This window comes from Contarinia nasturtii, unplaced genomic scaffold (genome assembly GCF_009176525.2).
Source record: "Contarinia nasturtii isolate CC-2019 unplaced genomic scaffold, AAFC_CNas_1.1 Cnas_scaffold_1240, whole genome shotgun sequence".
Lineage (NCBI taxonomy): Eukaryota > Metazoa > Arthropoda > Insecta > Diptera > Cecidomyiidae > Contarinia > Contarinia nasturtii.
In genome coordinates, this window is record NW_022198581.1 from 2,257,323 (window position 1) to 2,276,648 (window position 19,326).

The 19,326-nt window shown below is 33.4% G+C and overlaps 1 protein-coding gene across 3 annotated transcripts in view; it reads left to right on the forward strand.

Annotated features, from left to right (window-relative positions):
* Positions 1 to 18,716: 18,716 nt before the first annotated feature.
* The window catches only part of LOC116345464 (terminal nucleotidyltransferase 5C), a 62,718-nt gene continuing 62,108 nt past the window's right edge, over positions 18,717 to 19,326 (forward strand). For all 3 annotated transcript variants that reach the window (XR_004201502.1, XM_031774874.1, XM_031774875.1), the window contains exon 1: positions 18,717 to 18,978. The gene's annotated coding sequence lies outside the window, so the exon portion shown is untranslated. The remainder of the gene's footprint in view (positions 18,979 to 19,326) is intronic.

The window sequence follows — 19,326 nt, forward strand, 5'->3', positions numbered from 1 at the left end:
GCTTTGAGAGATATTTTGTCTGTTTTGATGTCGTTATTGCTGGCTAAATGAAATGAATATTTCCATTGCAATAGTTAACTTGGCCATTTTGATATAGCTCATTCTTTTCCCTTGTCACATGCGCGATCAACAAGAATGTAATGTGAGTGCATTGGATTGTATTGTAATGGTTTGTTTTTGTGGTCAACAGAAATTGCCTTTTTTTCGCTCAAGGTTTTACAATTTATTCGAAAAATGCCGGAGCCGGACAACGACGAGATAAGTGCGTTCATTACATAGTCAATATAAAATATAATTTTAATCGTATTTTTTGACTCTTTTTTTTTCGGTCACAAATGTGTACAAATATTTACACGTTTGGTTTACCGCCCCAATAATAAATTACATCTTATTTGTGTGACAGTCAACTAAATTTATCTGTGTTGAGTTTTTTTTTTATTTGTAACAGAACTGCATTTTATCAATAAAATGAACAGAATACATTTGGATTACACGTCGCTTTTGTTCGCATATCGCAGTGGTTATGCATTTAGATATATATAGATAAAATAGAACTTTATAATGGTTTTTAGATAGTTTGCGTTAAAAGCAAATATTGTTGCATATCACACACACCTCTGTTTTATTTACAAGTACCAACATCAATCTAAATTCCACAACGCCAGCGAACTTAATCACATTCTCAGAAATTGAGAAATAAAGTGAACGAAATGTATACGTTGAATGGATAGCAAAAACAATGACATGGGACAATAAGTGCACAGGATAAAAACGATTACAATTTAATTGTCCCAAGAAGAGCAAATAATAGTGTTGTGGTCGTATCGAATTTCTTCGGAAAATTGTCATTTGATATTAAATGAAAAGAAATTTAAATTACAATGAACTTTATAGAGTTAACTCTTTGTGGTAAATGTGCCATACACACATTGAGATGGAGAGATTGGTATAACGAGCAGAAGATAGCAAGAAATTGCCACTTGTTATATTATTTTATCATTTGTCTTGAACACTTTAACGTCATTCATCATCATTTCAGTGGTCAATGATTGAAAAAATATTGTTGGGCATTTTGTCCATCCCCAATCTGTAAACGATCAATACATTTTCAACCACATACAATGCCCACATTCGAATTCAAATTGGTTTGACCTATATAAAACTTTATCGTTTTGTCGCTTTCAATGGAAGTTTGCAAACGTAGAAAAGGTAAAATATTTGTTTAAGGGTGCTTCTGAAAAACGGCGGTGAAATTACTTAAACTTTAACGTTTTTGTTTGCGCTTTTAACCAATAATTAAAAAATAAGAAAAAATCATTTAAACTCAACTATGCCATCAACATTTGACTAACGAATTAAGACTAGAGTTTGGAAATGTCGTTTTCATTTTGTTCAAATGGGTTTTTTATGGTCGGTGGTTAATGTTAACTGTATTGTGGTGGCCGCACCATATTCCGAAACATGTTTTACCAACTAGAATTTTTCTCGAAAGTAAAAAAGGGATAAATTCCCGAAAACAAACTCAAATGAAGCATTTGCCGATCGGAATTTTTTTTTCATCAATGCGAAAAAATGTGGGTTAAAATATTGGGATTTTTTGAGATCTTTTTCTTTTTTTTTGAAAAATATGTGTAAGGGAAAAAATTCGTTTGGGAAATCTTCAGGCAATCAAAAATTGATTTTATGTTCTATGAATCACTCGTTTGACGTGAATATATACAGTGTATGAATGGTGTTCATGTTTAAGTTTATGTTCACAATAAGACCATATGTGAGATACTTTCTTTGTCGATTACATTCACTTGTGTTCACCCCACACATAGTAACCTTTGTTAGACATTGTCATCCCATTCATGGATACCTTTTTTGTAAATGCCACGAGACACAAAGTAAGCTTTTACGACATTTCCAAGCATCTGTATGTAGCTAAACAAACAATTGAATACTTTCAAAAGCAGGTATTTAAACTCCATTTACTGTATTTACGCCAAATACATTCGGTCGATGGTAGCTTTTGTTTCTCTTCTTTTATTCTGTTGTGCCAAACATTGTACAACATCAAGCGAAAATTGAGTTTTGAGTGTAATTGGATGTGTTTGCGTGGGAGTCAAGATGGCAAGGGGCGAATTGGTTGCGTTATATGAAAGCGTATACAGTAGCGCAAAAAACAAAACTGGAGAGATGAGACTACAACGACACCGTATACAGCAGCATCGATGGAGTGAAAAAAAAACTGGAATGCGAACGTAAAATTTCGAACGTATTTCGTCAATACGAACGAGATGAAGCGTAAGCAACAAAACGAATGATATGACGTCATAAAGAAATTTCCATTCATGATTTTCTCGGACGCTTTTACATTTTCTTTTTTCTCTCTTCTCTCTGTCATTGTTGTGTCTTGGTTTTGGTGATGCTTTTTTGTTGCGATTGTGCGTATTTGTACATACTGATATATGGAATTTGAGTTATCAACTTATATAACAGTAGATGTACGCAAACATATAAACCCGAACGCCATCGAATGCGGATCAATGAAACCGGGAATCTCATCATGTGTACATCAAAGTTGTGAAAGAAAATTGTTTTTACATTTTCGGAAAATTGATTGAAATGGATGACTTCATTTTCAATCTAATATTGTTTATTACCATACGAGAGAGGCGTTAAATTGCTCACGCAACAAGATGCTTCATTCGCCAAATATTCTAATGATCAATATATTTTGGTTTTCGTTTTGCTTTTGGGAATTTCGTAGCAGATTTAAAGCCATAAATGTTGGAAATGGTGAGGAAAATATTATATTTTCAATCAAATAATCTACATTTATGTTTCATATATCTTTTGGTATAATTTGATCAAGTGTTTCTTGGGTAAATTTGAGTGCTTCAGTTGTGTTTATGTTTTTCATCTGGGCACCCAATCAAAATTCTATCACATGTTCTTATTCATTATCTAAAATTGCAATTTGGCTGATTGCATTTGCTAAAGCAAGCGCTTGGCTCTGTGGTGAGTGGGATATCTACTATCCGTCATTTCGTTGCAAAATAGCAACTTTGTCATGTGGGTGGGCTCTGTGTGTCACAGTGTATCACACTTAAAAATTACACACAGAAGCATTACAGCTCTATTTTGTTTGACGACAATGACTGAAACAACACATACTTTTGTGCACGTTCGATGGACAAACATACAATTTTTGTTTTTACATTAAAAACTACAATTGAGATCAAATTAATAGGAGACACATCTGTTCATATTTACATTCTGCACGCTCATTTGTCCGCCTCATCGTCGCTTGCGTTCACTTACAAATGGCTGTTATTTACCGCTTATGACGTTCATTGTAGTTCAAATGTTTGCACATTTCATTTTTAATATGAACAATATTCGAAATTTTATCAATAATTTTTCAGTGTTATAGTTTTTAAATACTTGTTTGTTGTGTATTGATTAAAATGTATTTCAATTCAATTTGTGGTCTTGACACTTTTCTACCATTACGTTTTGCGGTTTTGTTGGTTACAGATATTGTCACACATCTTGCCACTTCACCGACACAATATTTTTGTCGCATTTGTTTTTTTATAGAATCGAGGACAAAAAGGCCAACTGGCATCCACATATGTGGTGCACAATTCTTGAGCGAATCGAATAAAATGAATTGCAAATGCTGGCATTTGACATTGAAATGGAGATGCAACCACTCTATTAACGACACTGTAAAACAATTGAATTACAAAATTACAAATGTTAGAGAAAAACCATCGTAAATGCATACATACATGCATTCAATGAATTCGGTTTGGAGACAAACCACCCAACTTGAATTGTATGTGAGAGTTTTAGTTTTGTGATGCAATCAGCGGCTGCAAAACAAACTTTTTATATTGTTGATCTCTTTCTTCATCTCCGTGCTCGCATGCACATTGCACATACCATGCTGAGTTAAAACTTCCGCTTCATACATATTTTATAGACGTCATTTCTCTCTCTCTCTCTATACAACATTTAGTCTATTACAATGTTGGCGTTTTTGCGTTGCAATTGGTTGTCATCAAAGTAACCGAAAATCATGTTTAAGCTCTTGGTGTTGTGTGGGTTGATTGGATTTTGACACGTCTTCAAACTTAATGAGCTGAAGAATCAAATTCACATCATTCATCGAGTTCTATCGGGAAATTTGAGAAACGCTTAAGGGAATAGAACAGATTTTGACATTTTCAATATATGCATGCATGAAGATGTTGTCATTAACTGAACTTGTTTTTTTTTTTTTGAATTGGATACTTGAACATGTAGAACGAGTGTCTGAGTGACGAGGACAAAAACCACTGCGCCAAATCGTTCATAAGCCGAATCAACCAGTGTTTTCTTCACAGTCAAAAGCAAATGATCCGCTTTCATTCGCATAACTTGCATTTTTGCAACCTTAATTTGGTCTAACTATACTGTATACTTCATGACAATACTCAGCTTTTTTTTCACTCACCACTGTGATTTATATGGTCTGAATTTTAAAAAAAGAACAAAAAACGATGACATTTTTTTAAAGTACCAAGCCAAACACTAAAACTAATGGAGACCATGCACCGAAACGATATAAATCTTTTAGCGCGTTGACATGAAAAATGTTTTATTTGAAGGGAAGAAAGTGAGAACATATTTGCGGGCAAAGTAGTAAGTGGCATTCTTGTTCATAAATTAGCACTTTGGCTTTATCCCATCGTTGTTTATCGTTTCAGATAACGTTTTGCCATGGCAAATTTCTACTGGAAAAAATTCAATACATGCGAGATTCTACGCATTTGAATGTCCCAACTCAATTCAGTTGATTTTTGTTTCGTTTTTGGTAAACGCAATCGTTTATTTTGATCATGTTTTTCAAATGGTGGTAAAATGAAGTTGTTATTAAAATAAAATAAAATTTTGTAACCATTCTTTCCTTTTGAACCATAAACATTCACAAACAGAAAAGCCTCTGTACGTCGATAAACGATTGCAAAGTTCGCAACGCGAATTCATTTGGGACACCATTTTCCGAAAAATAATTTATTTGGATGTGGTTTACAAGATACTCACGTATCTAAAGGCGATAAATGTGGTTGTGTGTGTATGTGCCAAAGAGAAGCTGCGAATAGCGCATATGTACATGTATGAATGGACGAAATACGAGACGGATTTCCGAATGAATGGCGTCAAAGTTGAAACATTTTCCATTCCGTAAATTATGGTGGATAGAGTAAAGTTTATTTTACACACGATACATGAATGCCCTTGGTATTGGATGAAAGCTTATGTTCGCTGAATGCATGGCATTTGTACGCGAATATGCAATGTAATTTCTTATTGTTATCCATATCAACGTGTGCTGTGGTACAGAATTATGCATGGATCATGAAACGACGAAAATAAAAATCAAAAGATAAATACAAAAATAAAAAGATCAACAAAAACACATGTATCGCTTAGCACAGTGCACAGTAAACAATTATGCATATCTAAAAATATGAATGTCAAATTAACTAAGACCCAAAGTCTGAATATAGACTTAACACAAGCTATATGCAACGATGAAAAATAATATATAAAACGAAACGAAATAAAAGGCAAAGGCAAAGGCAATGGAATACTTAAGCTATATTAAAGAGATTTACGTCAATGGTTGTGCACTGTAACGAACTTGAATGGCTCTTGTGCTTTAAAACAGGGAGCAAAAATTCACGAGCAACCGTACACAAATAATGGTCCGTATTTTTAGATATGATGCATCCATTGAAATGGTTACGCAAAATTCTGCCCAGGAAATCAATTAAACACGTTTATTTCATTTCAATATTGTTTTATTTCATACATCAATATGGTATTATTGGGTCTATTTTATTTCGTTTTTTTTTCTTAAACAGTCAATAATCTTGCAATTAGTTCATTTTGACTTTTTTTCTCAGCAAGCATTATCACAGTATGGTTGACATTTTTGATTCGTCATTTACGAGAATCGCACATTTGACGCTTTTATAAGCGTCATATGTGGTACGACATATATCGATACAACAATATATTCTGAATTAGTGCGTGTTTTGTTTGTTATCGGGCACGTGTTTCATCACAATGAATAATTTTGAAATGATTTAATGCTTCATTTAAGATAATTCTTTTTTCTTCGATTTTACTTGAAGATGACGCTTTTGTGTCAACAAAATTGAACTCTATACTAATTTCATGACAAACAATCATAATTAATTTGTGTGAGCAAATAATTTTGGAGTATCAAAACTTTGTGATGAATGCTTATTTTGTATAATTAAATTGTAGAATTGCTTTGGAGTTGAAATTCATTTGATTTAACATTGAATAATACGTTACTATCAGATGATGTTGAGATGAGGTTTGGCAATGAGAGAATTAAACTTCGTCGAAGATGAAGAAGAAGGAAAATGTTTAATTTCTATAAATGTCAATTACGACAATATGCAGCCAAAATTAATGAGATTCTTAACGCAATTCAACGGCATGCATTTTATGGTATTTATGTATATAGAGTATTTTGAACGTGAAGCATGAAATGGCAAGTGGTTTTCTCTCTTTCTCTCTTTCTCTCTCGCTCGCTCCATCGCTGTTTCTCTCTCGTCTGAAAATCGGTCTAATTAGCTTACGCTCGACCAATTCAATATTCTCCGCTTGGTAATTCATCTTGATGGCTTTGTCTACGGTCTACCGTTACAAATATATAAGACATGTGTACTCGACTTAAACAACCATCCCTTCCCATTTCATCAAAAGATTAAATTAAGCCAAATAATAGAATGAGAAACAGCATTGAACCGATTCTCTAACACAGAAACAAGAGATAAAATGACTGTCCAAAAATCAATGTACGCGCATCAACAATCTTTGTTATTTACTGCGAAGAACTTGTCCGTATATCTACTAATTTCACAATGCAAAATCGTTTGTTACGTACCGAATCAAAATCAATTCATACAATACATTTGATGAATGCCGTTGGTATTGTACTGGATGTATTATGTTGGTATATTCTCTATTAAAGCGAAATCATTTCGTATTTTCGTCGAAATCAGATACACAGAGAGTGAGCTAGATAGAGAGAAATCTCAAATGATAAACAAACAAATAAATCCGAAAATCTAGTACAAAGTGGGATTTGGTGACCTTAGCAGTTCAGTGTTTTTTTTCGCAGCCAATGGCATTGCGGTATGGATTTCGCGTTTAAATTTCGGAGAAGAAAGCAAATTGAATTAAATAAGAAAATGGTGGAATATTGCTATAATGTATTCAGTGCAAAATGTATATGTTCAGTCTAGAGGTGTCAGCGAAGGCGTTCGTAGAAAGAAATGTTCATTCGTATAAAAAAAATTGGTTCGTGTTCGCTTGCGTTCCTGAAGATCTACACTACGAACGAACGTGTTCTTTAGAAGAGTCTAAATCTATATTCGTGTTCGTTCGCGTTCGTAAAAAAGGCTACTACGTTCGAACGAGTGGAAATTGATTATCACGTTCGTTCGTGTTCGCAAGGACAGCCACTACAAACGAACGTGTTCGTTCGCAAAGATAAATTTCGTTTCGTGTTCGTTCGTTTTCGTGACGAACGCGAACGTACACGAACGAACACGAAAACAAACGCTCGTTGACACCTCTAGTTCAGTCCATTGCAAAAATATCTGCTATTTTCATTAAATCACACTCTCGCATTCCAACCAAAAGAAAGAACATTATGGTTCAATTGTAAGGGAAAACATGCACAAGAATTTATGAGAGAAAATGAGAAAATTTAACTAAATTTTGAAAAAAAAGAAGAACTAAGCAGTCACAACCACGAAAGATAAGAACAAACCAAATTGAAAACATTGAGCTTGATAAAGTGATTCAATGTGAAAAACACGTAGCACAAGAGATGTGAATCAAATGAATCTGTTGTGGAAAAATATGATGTTGATTGCAACCAAAAGAACAAAAAAAAAATCGCATTAAGTGAACGAAGTCGGAATGTAATTTTTTTTCTGGTTAACCATAAGTCAAATACAGTGATGTGGTCGACCAGGTGATTTTTTCTATTTTTTTCTTTTGTTCAAAGATTATGGTTTAACCAAGTTCCATATTTTCGTCACTCTACTGTGTGTCGTTGGCATCCATTATGCGCTTAATTTTTTTTTGCCACCTATATCATTTTCATTCACAGAAGAAACAAATATTCTAGTGAAAATAAAAAGAACCAAGAAAATAAATTGATAAAAAAAAAACAAAATTTGGAGCAGTTATTTATAAAATGAAACAAACATATTCTGACAGTTGATAATAATGTGAATTCCATTATATTCTAGGTAAGTTCACGTTTTTATTTTAAAATAGCAACATGTTTCAAAACGTGTATATCGTAATTTATATACACCCCATTCGAGTTCGAATGCGATTTAAAAACAAACAACGCAAAATGTGAAGAAGAAATGAAGAAAAAAACAACGTAAAGGAAACAAAATTCAATTTCAGATTCTCTTTTATTCTTTCTTGCAAAAGAAAGCGGCTGTAGAACTCACGATGAGGCGAGAGAGAGAGAGAGAGAGAGAGAGAGAGAGAAAGGGAGAGAGATAAGAGAGACTCGATGAGATTTATTTGAAGCCAGAGCATCGTGCCATTCACACCACGCATTATGTACCGTCTTGGTGCTTTACTATTTTTTTGGCTTGATTATTTATTCAATACACTTCGATCGCGATAATTGATTGAAAATAAGAGAGAGAAAAAAAATAAACGAAGAGAATAGAGAAAAAAAGGTTCTTGATATCCGTGTGCAAAATAAATTAAAGTGAAAAAATTAACGTAATTTTCGAGCTCGTTCCATGGAAAACCATGTGCGTGAGAAAGAACGAGAGAAAGAAAAAGAGAGAGCGGAATAAAGATAAGAAAGATATTCCATCTTGGGGATAACAGTACATCAACACCCAGTTCGATGAAAGTGCCATACTACTTTGAACTATAACTTTATTTAATATGATTTGTTGTTGGATTGGGTTCGTTCGAATAATAATAGTAGAGCGTCAATTGTTCAACAATTTATATTGTTGCATTGAATTTAGACTTCTTTGGGTTGCACTCTCGTCAAGAAAACTATTAAATCGATTACGAGCGGATGAATGAAAAGATAAATTTCCTTTAGTTCGTTTCTAATTAAATTTCGTCCATTTGATGTAATTATGTTTTGTGCGCTCGTGTACACAAACTAAATAGTATTAAAATTGAGCACGCATTTTTTTTTTGTGTGTGTACGATATTGTGCATCTCATGGGAAATTTACTCGATTCCGTCAACCAATGAAATTGCTATATAATAGTTTTCTAGTTCAGTCTAAAATGTCTTTTTTTCGTATTACATTTCTCTCTATCTCCCTTTCTCTCCGCCTCTTCTTCCGTTCAGTTCATCGATCCGTGAATGCTTAGCAACTGACATAATTCCCTGTAAAATATGTTGTTGTTTTTTTTTCTCTTTTTTTTCCCAATCAAATATACTAGTTAAGCTTACACATAAAGCGTTAATTTATTTTGATTATGCAAAACGTTATCTTGCCCGTATTTTGATGTTTCTGAAACTCTTTTTTTTTCACATGCGCGCACATATAATCAGCGGCCAATGCTTTTTGCGTCGCCGAGAAAAGCAGGGCAAAATATAAATGAAATCAGTGTATAATGTTGTTTCTTCTAGCGGTTCTTTCATTCGAATGTACGAGTCTGCCAATCGAATTCGGTGAACAACATGCATGATGCAGGCCATTTCAATTCATAAAATAAACTGAGAATGTAGCTCGGTGTTTTTTTTTCTCTATTTCCATTTTACTCCGAAAGAACTAAAAAAATCAATAGGCCGAATGAATTGATAGAACGCTACAACAAATAAAGAACATCTATGAAACAAGATCTAAGTTGTCGTCAATTTTATGCGTCAAAGATCATACATGCGGTAATAAATTTATAGTAATTTTCCGTCGATAAACTGCTATCTAATATGTGGTATTATATGCCTGTGTCACAAGATAAATAAATTGATAGCGCGCACACATGTCTAACCGCACATTTTCCAGCATATTGACTATTGCGATTTTTTTCTTTCTGGGATTTTATCGAATCTAGTTTTTCCTATTATTTCGAGTTTAGACGATGCCGATGTAGCCACAGCCGATTCAATTATATCGGTCATTAACTGTCATCACTAGAAAACAAATATCGCTGGCTGCATATGATTATTATTATCCTACCTGTTACAGCGAAGCGATAAATGCCAGATTTGTTGTCGTTGATGTTAGTACCATTTATTTTAATCGAATGGTTCTCATTTCAGAAAAATTTAAAACTAAAAAAAAACAACGATTACAAATAAATTAAAAAAGGAAATCAGTATGCCATTTCAATCTGATCCGAATGCAACTGTGGTACAAAAACCAAAGCGAAAATTGTGATAAAACCAAGGCCAAGCCTCAATGCATTCTAACGCAATTAAATATTTCGGATAAGATGGCGACTCACCGATGATATTCAACATTAATAGAATTGATTTGTAATTTACAAAATGAATCCACATATGTGAACACAATAAAAAAAATATCAAAAGATTTTCGCTGACTTACGACAATTTAAAGATTTTGTGAGTTTCATATCTTATTATTTTTTTTTCTATTAAGATAAATCGGATGCGAAATGTTTTATGTTCAGTTTTATCAATTCATGTAAAGTAATTTGTTTATATTCAATCATTTTGTAGAAAATTTGTTGAATGTACGGTTTTTCGAATGGAACAACATTTGAATATGAACAATGTTCGACGATTTAATGGCATTGTCTGTCGGATCTATGTGGATTAGCCATTGAAATTATGCGAATAACCAATGGGATTTGATTTTATATAAAAAATAGTGCAATGCAAAAGCATTTTTCGATAAGCAGACAAAGCCGATAATGGAACGTAAAATGTGAAAATTTTTGCCATTTTCAAACACATGCCGATGTTATTTTCAGCGATTTTCAAACAATTCACTCACATTCAACAATATTCATTCATGCTACTTTGATTTGATATCGTATTACAGACGACGACACGGTCGATCCTTTTTCTTGCCCTGAAAAAAAAATGTGCAAAATTTCATCATTCCAATTTTGCTTGTATGATATACATAATGTTAGAAGCGCATGTTACCAGATTATTCCCAGTCACTACCTACACACATTTTCATCAACGCAACAAGCAAAAGATTTTGTTTTTCCACACCTTTTCCGTCTGAAAAACGGAATGTCGCCACCTCTCTCTCTCTCTCTCGCTTTCCGCTCTTTTCTGGTGAACTGTCATCACCATTTGATTCTGTTTGGATTATTTAAAGCTTCTGTTTGTGCTTCTTCTTTGTTCACTCTTTTGTTCCGTCTTTTTTTTGCATATTGTTTTCTTGTTTGTGAATCCTGGCACTCATAATGGCACATAAAACCACACGTGAACATGAACTTGTTTTTCATCAGAAAAAAGCACATGCAAACTACCATATGGGACTTGTTAAAATTGAATATATATTTTGGAAAATGCCATTTATGCATGCAACCTGTGCAAATACAATAAATAAAGATTCGCTCATTTTATTTGAAGAAACTTTTCGTGACCAATGAGTAAAAATGGTTAAAATTAAAAATTCGAAGAAATCTGTAAAAGTAATGTCCAAACCTAGGGGGCAGACACATGGAATAGGACAAAGCATGACGACAATGACAGCTGGGCAACGCAGCAACTTCATTATGGTTGCCAAATTCGTACCATTTTTGATTTAAGCGATCGAAATTTGTGCCATTTTTTAGTTTCGTTGGCAACCGCACCATGGCGCTACTGTCAACGTTGCTTGTCATCGTCGCGCTTTGGAATAGGATTAGACTTTTAGTGTAAAGATTCGAAAAATTGCAACGAAATAGCAACGCCTGTGAATGGATTCGCGTGAAATAGCGAAACAGTGCATGGAATAGCAAAAATTGTTTCACTTCAAATCCATTTGACATTTCTTTTGACGTTTATTGATGGATTAGTGGAATAGTGCGGAATAGCAGAATTAACATTTTTGACGGAAACAGTACATGGAATAGGAAAAATAGTTTTGATTTCACATTTGTGTTTTTGGATTATTAGTGGAATAGCTGGATTAGTAATTTATATAGTGGATTCGGAATTTTTTCTTGGTGTCTCACCCCTAGGTCCAAACGAATTAATAAATAATTTGTATAACTTCAACACTCACACCAAACCTTTGTTTTGATTATCGCATTTAATTCGCGTCAATTTACTCTGTTACATCGCTTTGTACGTAATCTCCTGCACAAAAATAGATAGCATAATGTGTAGGTGAGCATGTAAAAACGTCTGTTGGTCTTACCATATATGTTTATTTTCTTTGAGAGTGAGTAAAAAAAAATCGGTCTTTTCCGCAGGATAATGGCAAATACTCGGAATAAATCACATTTAAGCGGCTTTAAAAATTCATTTAATTAAAACATAATATGAACCATCGCATCGACGGACCGCGATAGCGTTACAAAGTTTTTCCATTAGACATTGGCACTTTCTGCTATCGTTGCTATTTTGACGGGGCAATCATGGCCGTGGCGCGAGAGTAAGAGAAAAAAATAACTTGGAAAAAGCGATGGATACAAATAAGATGTGAAATACATAAAAGAAATGGTTATGTTCGGCACAGATCGTGCTCCCGGGTAAAATGCTCAACTACATAAATGCTTAAACAGGCTATGAGAGTGCGAATGAGAAAACGAAAAAAAAGAAACAGATAAAATGGCAAACGAATGGTAAGGGCATATAGAATAATAGATTTTACTTTTTATTCTTTATTTTATGAAGTTCTTTAAGTCTATCCCTTCCGCGATGAGTGTATTTTTTTGCATCCGCAAGATGCTAATATTGATCTTGATTTCGCTTTTTTTCGCTCTCTCAAATCAGACGTTGGCCTTGCGTTGGCGACAACGGCTTCTTTTCAAAAGCATAGCTTGATTACACACCACAATTGCTAGACAACTTTTGCACATTATATTTCCTTCATTCGGCGTGTTTTTTTTATTCTTTCCAATGTCTGCGACGCAATGCTCATTTTGTAGCCATTCATTCAGAAAGATTTTTGTAACAAACACAGAGAGCATCAAACAAACAAATGCTCCATTGATGAAAGTTCTCGAGTGATTTCTTTATCTCTACTTTTTAGTAATACCCTTCAATTGATACTAAACTATTACTTCCGAAATCACATATTTTGATCAATGGTTTTTGAATTTGGTGTTTTCACTCTCTTTTATCGCGCAGAATCATTGCATTGTTGTGCTCTGTGTGTACTACACAATGAATGTACAATGAACATTCATTATTTGATTAACGTCTTTAAACGTCTAAATTTAGATTTTTCCAACAATGATTTTTTTTTTTGATCAATGATGTTGATGATAAAGAAATGGAAGATGGCGCAGATCAAGATTATGAAGAGGAAAAAAAACGAAATGAAACGCTCACAAACACAAGCAGCCAGTTAAAGTACGATTTTGCATCGTATAACTTCATAATACGTATACCAAATAAGGATTAAAGAAAAGATGTACAAGGAAACTGAATGAGTGCTATGTTCAAAATCAAAGAAACGTGAAAATTAATCTTGCATATAATTTAAAGCATTGACTAAGGTCAACGAATAAATCGTCAGGATATAAGGAAAATGGAGACAAAGAACAAGAGAGAAAGAGAGACAGAGTGAGTGATAAAGAGAAAGAGAAGACTCAAGCGAGATGAGCAAAAAAGGATAAAAAACAACTTCATTCGCATTCCGTGCATTTTGTCGCTTCTTTATTTATCTCGATTTTATTATAACATGAACATTATATATGTAGCTCGTAGCAGCACACTACATACATGCACCACTACATTGGATTAAACAATTCATTCTCTACAAATGAAAAGTAACAAGCATTTTGACCGTGTGTTGTACAACGAATATCCATGTTCGCTGCTTTCATCGCCGTCATCATAATATTTTATAATGCTATGCAAGAACGAAATGAATGAGTGGGTTGTGGGTTCGACTTTATTGACGTTGCCGTGTAACGTATTTACTTTGGTACTGTAATCATATATGCTTGGTTATATGTGTGTTAACGCTTCTGCTATATTAGATTTTTCATGTTGGTTCACAATTATTTGTGACCCATAGAAAGAGAGAGAGAGAGAAAGAGCCCAGAGCATGAGAGAAAGAGAGTAGGTGTGCTTGCTTTGAACTTATATCTGGCGCCTAATATTTTAGCTATACGGGTAGAAGGGGTCATTTTATTTGTTTTTCTTTGTGAAATGGTCAATTAAATTCCATATTGCTACAAAATTTGTCATCCACTGGAGATCATTTTATCGACAGATTCCAAGCCCAATCTCAATAAGTATTGATTCAAAGTACAAATCACGCCGCTTGCAATCGGGGGTCGAAATTCCGATACGCCCCATTCTCCTTTACTATTAACGTTTACTTATCCTTTTTCATCTATTCATTATGGTCTTTAGTCTTTTCGAATGCGTATGATGCCCGCAAACTAGCGGCTGTGTCTTTCACAGTATGAGAATAATATTTCGTTTATAGTTTCGTTCAAACGTCCATATATATTTTTTTCTTCTTGTCGTTGTTGCTCTTTGGATCGTTCGACTTTGTTCTCTTTCGAACTAACTTCCTTGTCAACAGTTTTTCATTTCCTCTTTGAATGCCAAGAATTGAATTGTCACAAAATCTACAAAGCGCTCCAAGAAAACATAATGTAGCAAAGAGAAAAAACGAATGGTGATTGATAATAATATATTCTATGTTGAGTGTACTTTATTCTGTGTGCATAAGGTATCTATGTGATGTCGCCTTTTGCCATTCAATCGGGCCGTTCTATTGACTTGCCAGACTTTTATAGAAAAATCTTTGATTATTTTCAAGAGTGGCAAAAAGAGCTATATTCCAAGAATGTCCCAGACACAACGCGTGAAAAAAAAGTTGAAAGAGAGAGACAGAAAAAAAACGGAATAGACTTAAGTGCTTGGACAGGGATAAAGATGTATAAATATTGAAAGACATATAGAAAACGAAAAGCTCACAATCTGTTTATAGAAGCATGGCTGACAGAAAAAAGTTCAACATCAAATGATTTACAACTCGAAAGTTTTTTTTTTTTGTTTTCGAATAACTTCATGAGGGACTCATTTGTCAGCGAATCATGAAAAACAAAGGCCAGAACAAAAAAAAGTAATAGCTCGCCACTTTGATATGCGTACTAAATGCGTTGTAAATTTTTTAAAATAGATAGCTGAGCCAGAAAAAAAACATGCTACTTTCACATCAAACTTTTTTCTATCGTCTTTATTTCGACACTCGGATCTAGTTTGCCATTGTAATTTTGCGTTGTGTTGTGAAACATATGGCTCGGTACAATCAATGGATTCTTGAATTTGCGTCATATTAAATAGAACATCAAATTAATTGAGCAATTGTTGCCTAAATGAGAAAAATACCAGCATCTCACTGAGACTGTTCAAAATAGACGTAGGTACATACGGACCATATGATACAGAGAGAATGGCAAGTATGACTAGTTTATTATAAATTTAAGATAAAAATTGAACGATACGTGTAGTTTTAATAGAAACATGATAAATTGGCCGATCAACAAATAAAAGAAAAAACAATCAAAATCGTATCAATGAAATTTTTTATTGGAATTATTGAATGCATTTTGATTCGATCTCACGAAACATCATCAGCAACTAGGGGATAACCGTGAATTGCAGATCGAATAATTTAAAATAATAAACGCTATTTCTCTCTAGTTTTCACTAATTCTGCTAGTATTTCTACTAGTTTGTTCTAATACTGCTATTTTTTGCTAATTTTTCTAGTACGTCAAAAATATCGCATTCGTCAGATTGACAGCATGATCGAATAACTGAAATGTGTTTACGTAAATGTTTCAAGTTGACACTTTCAACGTGTATATTTGAAGCAGGCACTAGCGTATACGTTTTCAGTAAGAAATCTGTCATCAAATCTACATTTCCGATTGCAATTCGTAAATTGTAGTTAATACAGATGAAACGTGCTTGGTTACGTGCCATTGAATATATTTTTATTTAAAAATGAGAAAAAGCGTATTTAACTACATATTTTGATACATTTTAGTTCAACACTATTCAATTCATTTGTTTTGTGAATTTTATTTTAATTAATTATTTCAATATATTCAAGAATAAATGCTTACTAAAGTATATACGTGTACAGTGCTAATTCTGCTATTTATTGCTAATTTTGCTATTTTCTTCATGTAAATTTCCCTATTTTTTTGCTAATGTGCTAATTCTAATTCGCATGGATATCCCCTAGATCAGCAATCATCATGAATAAAAAGATAAAAATTGAAACCATGTTGAATATGCACCTAAAGATTATTCATTCATGAATACTGAAACACACTTGAAATTTCGATTGGAAATGATGAAAAAAAGACCAATAAAAATGATTGTATATTATTATCTTATTCTTCCTGCCCTTGAGTGCGTAAAAAAATCAACGCAGACATTGTTCGTCATCGGCATAAATTCCATTTGTATGACAAATTATACGGGGTTTCCCAAAATATTCCCTCAAACGTCGTACATCCCACAATGAGTTTCAATAAATTCCCGATTTTTTTTTATTTGACTTACCTGAACACACATCGCTTTCCATTCTAATTCTAAAACAAATGAACACATCAATTACAAGAATAGTGCCGAATCGGTTCTTTTACTAAAAACAATATGACATGGATTTTTTGTGTTAACAAAACAATCACAATTACGTTAAGAAGTTTTTTTAATAATAAAGTTACACGAAGCCCAACTAAAGTCTGTTTTAAATGAGTTTTTGGTTTGCCATATTTGTCCGTTGCCATATCAATATTGCGACGCAATTTTAAACCTTATGAAAATGAAGGTTTACAAAATGAATTTTAAATTTTGATAAATTTGATTAAATTTTTAATGTTCAATATTTTATCAATTATTAATGCATTTCCGATCAAACATTGTTCCTTTAAATTCATTTGTTCAAACTTACACTCTATCAACGAATATTGAACGTACATTTTAACGAATATTGATACTTCAAGTAAATATTTGGTTACTCCATTAAATTATTACCAAATTGTATACGATCCAATTGAATTGGATGTTTTTCTTTTACCAAACAATGAAAGCCGACGAATTCGCAGTTAAAATTGAAAATAAAAGCAATAAAGAATTCCAGCGGTTTAAAAGATTAGTTTTTTTTTTGGATACCAATAAAATGACAACTTCACGTAATGTCATACAATCTTTGGTCAATGAAACCATAAAGAATACCATTGAATAATTTCGATTCGATGAAAAACATGCAGACACTGTCTGTGTAGAGAAAAAAAATACCTCCGATGCTCGATGTCAAAAAATCACGGAAGTTAGCCCCAAAAGCCGAAACCAAAAACAATGTCACATTCAATTTGTGTTTCCATTTATTTTATTTTTTTTCGGTGTCAGCACAAACGGATCTCAATTCGATTCATTTTTGTTGTTCCTTATGTTTTGAATAAATTGATAAACGGTCCAACATAAATTCTACTTATATTCACGCTCTGCCAAATAAATAAATAAATTGAATACACGAATTAAATATTCGTATTTGTCCACTACTCTGTCTCTCTCCCTCCTTACCGTTCATTTTCCATCACTGTCGCTCAGTTATTTGTTTGCTTTTTCTCTCTTTCGCTCACAACAACATCACTCTGTTGCTGTGTGCTGTGAATAATGCACAATACTACAACATTGTGATCGGAGAGACACAAAAAAAAACCATTGCGATTCATGTGGCACAAGCATTTTCGTCGTGTGTGCGTCAACTTCAATTTCAAGTTGCAACAACAAGCAACAGTCGATACCGTGTATGCTGTACGATAACTTAATATTATACACACATTTTTCCACCGAATAAACGTTCAGTTGAAACAACAACACCAACATTCGGGTACAGCTCTCTGTTGCGCCAAACGTTACCGACACATTCTTGTCTCGCATGCAAACGAAACGCTCAGTTTCATTTGTGCCTATTGAATCCAAAGTGAAACTTATCTCGCTTTCGCTCTAATGCCTGAAAAACAGCTGAAATAAAATAACAGAACTTGTGTGTACACTGTGTACATTACATACATCCGATTCAAACAAAAAAGAAATATATATACTTCAATATAAGCTTTACCATCTCTTCTTATGCTTGTATATATTGTGGTGCTGTGTGCGCCGCTGTTTCGCATACAATCCGCGCTCGGCGCTTGCTAATATCTGTTTGTATTGAATGGTTTTGACTATCTCTTTCATTCGGTTGGATTCATAGATTTGACTGCCGTTCGCTTGGCATTCGAATTTCTGTGTGCTGTGTGTTGTGTGAGCAATGCGCGCTATATTCGATTTGTGTATATGTATTCAATACATACAAAGTCTCGATGATTCTCGAACTTACGGTGTCTCGGTGCCGCTTGCTGTGTCTCATGGCTGCTTTACCGATTATTCTACGGTTGTTGTGTTGAATATTTTCCCATTGTAACGAGAATTTCATATGTTCGCTTGTTGGTTAGTAGTCAGTCGTTTAGTGAGTGTGGCCGTGATCAAAGCTAAAAAGATTGACTGTCGCTACTAATAAATTTTCATCGAGAGGTTTCATTTAACATATAAAATATATACAAAAGAAAACATATATACTATATGAAAATAAAGTCATACACACCATATTCAAAAATTTTGAATCCAACATTTCGAATCCATTGAAAGATCGAGAGATTTTTTTTTCGTTTTGAAAAATTGGTTTTATTTCGTTTCGTGTGTTGTTTTCGTTTTTCTGCTGTTTGTTGTTTCTATACGGTAATGCAAAAGTATTTCAAATAATAATAACAGAAAATTATGGATTTTTTAGAAGAAGAGATTATGTTAAAACGAACATATTTCAAATTGCGTACATACGGTTTCATAAGTTTTAAAGAACAAGTTAAATTGAATAAAGAATGATTTAAAACGAGAGATTGAACAAAAAAAAGTACCAAATCAGTTTATCAGTTCAAAATTTACATAAATCAATTAATATTTTTTTTTCTGCAATTTAAATGCAACAAAAAAACAAACCGAAACATATTAATGCGTTGAGCAAAACGCTATGCAGGCTGTTAAGTAAATAAACAACAACAAAACTCAACCGTTATACACATTATATGT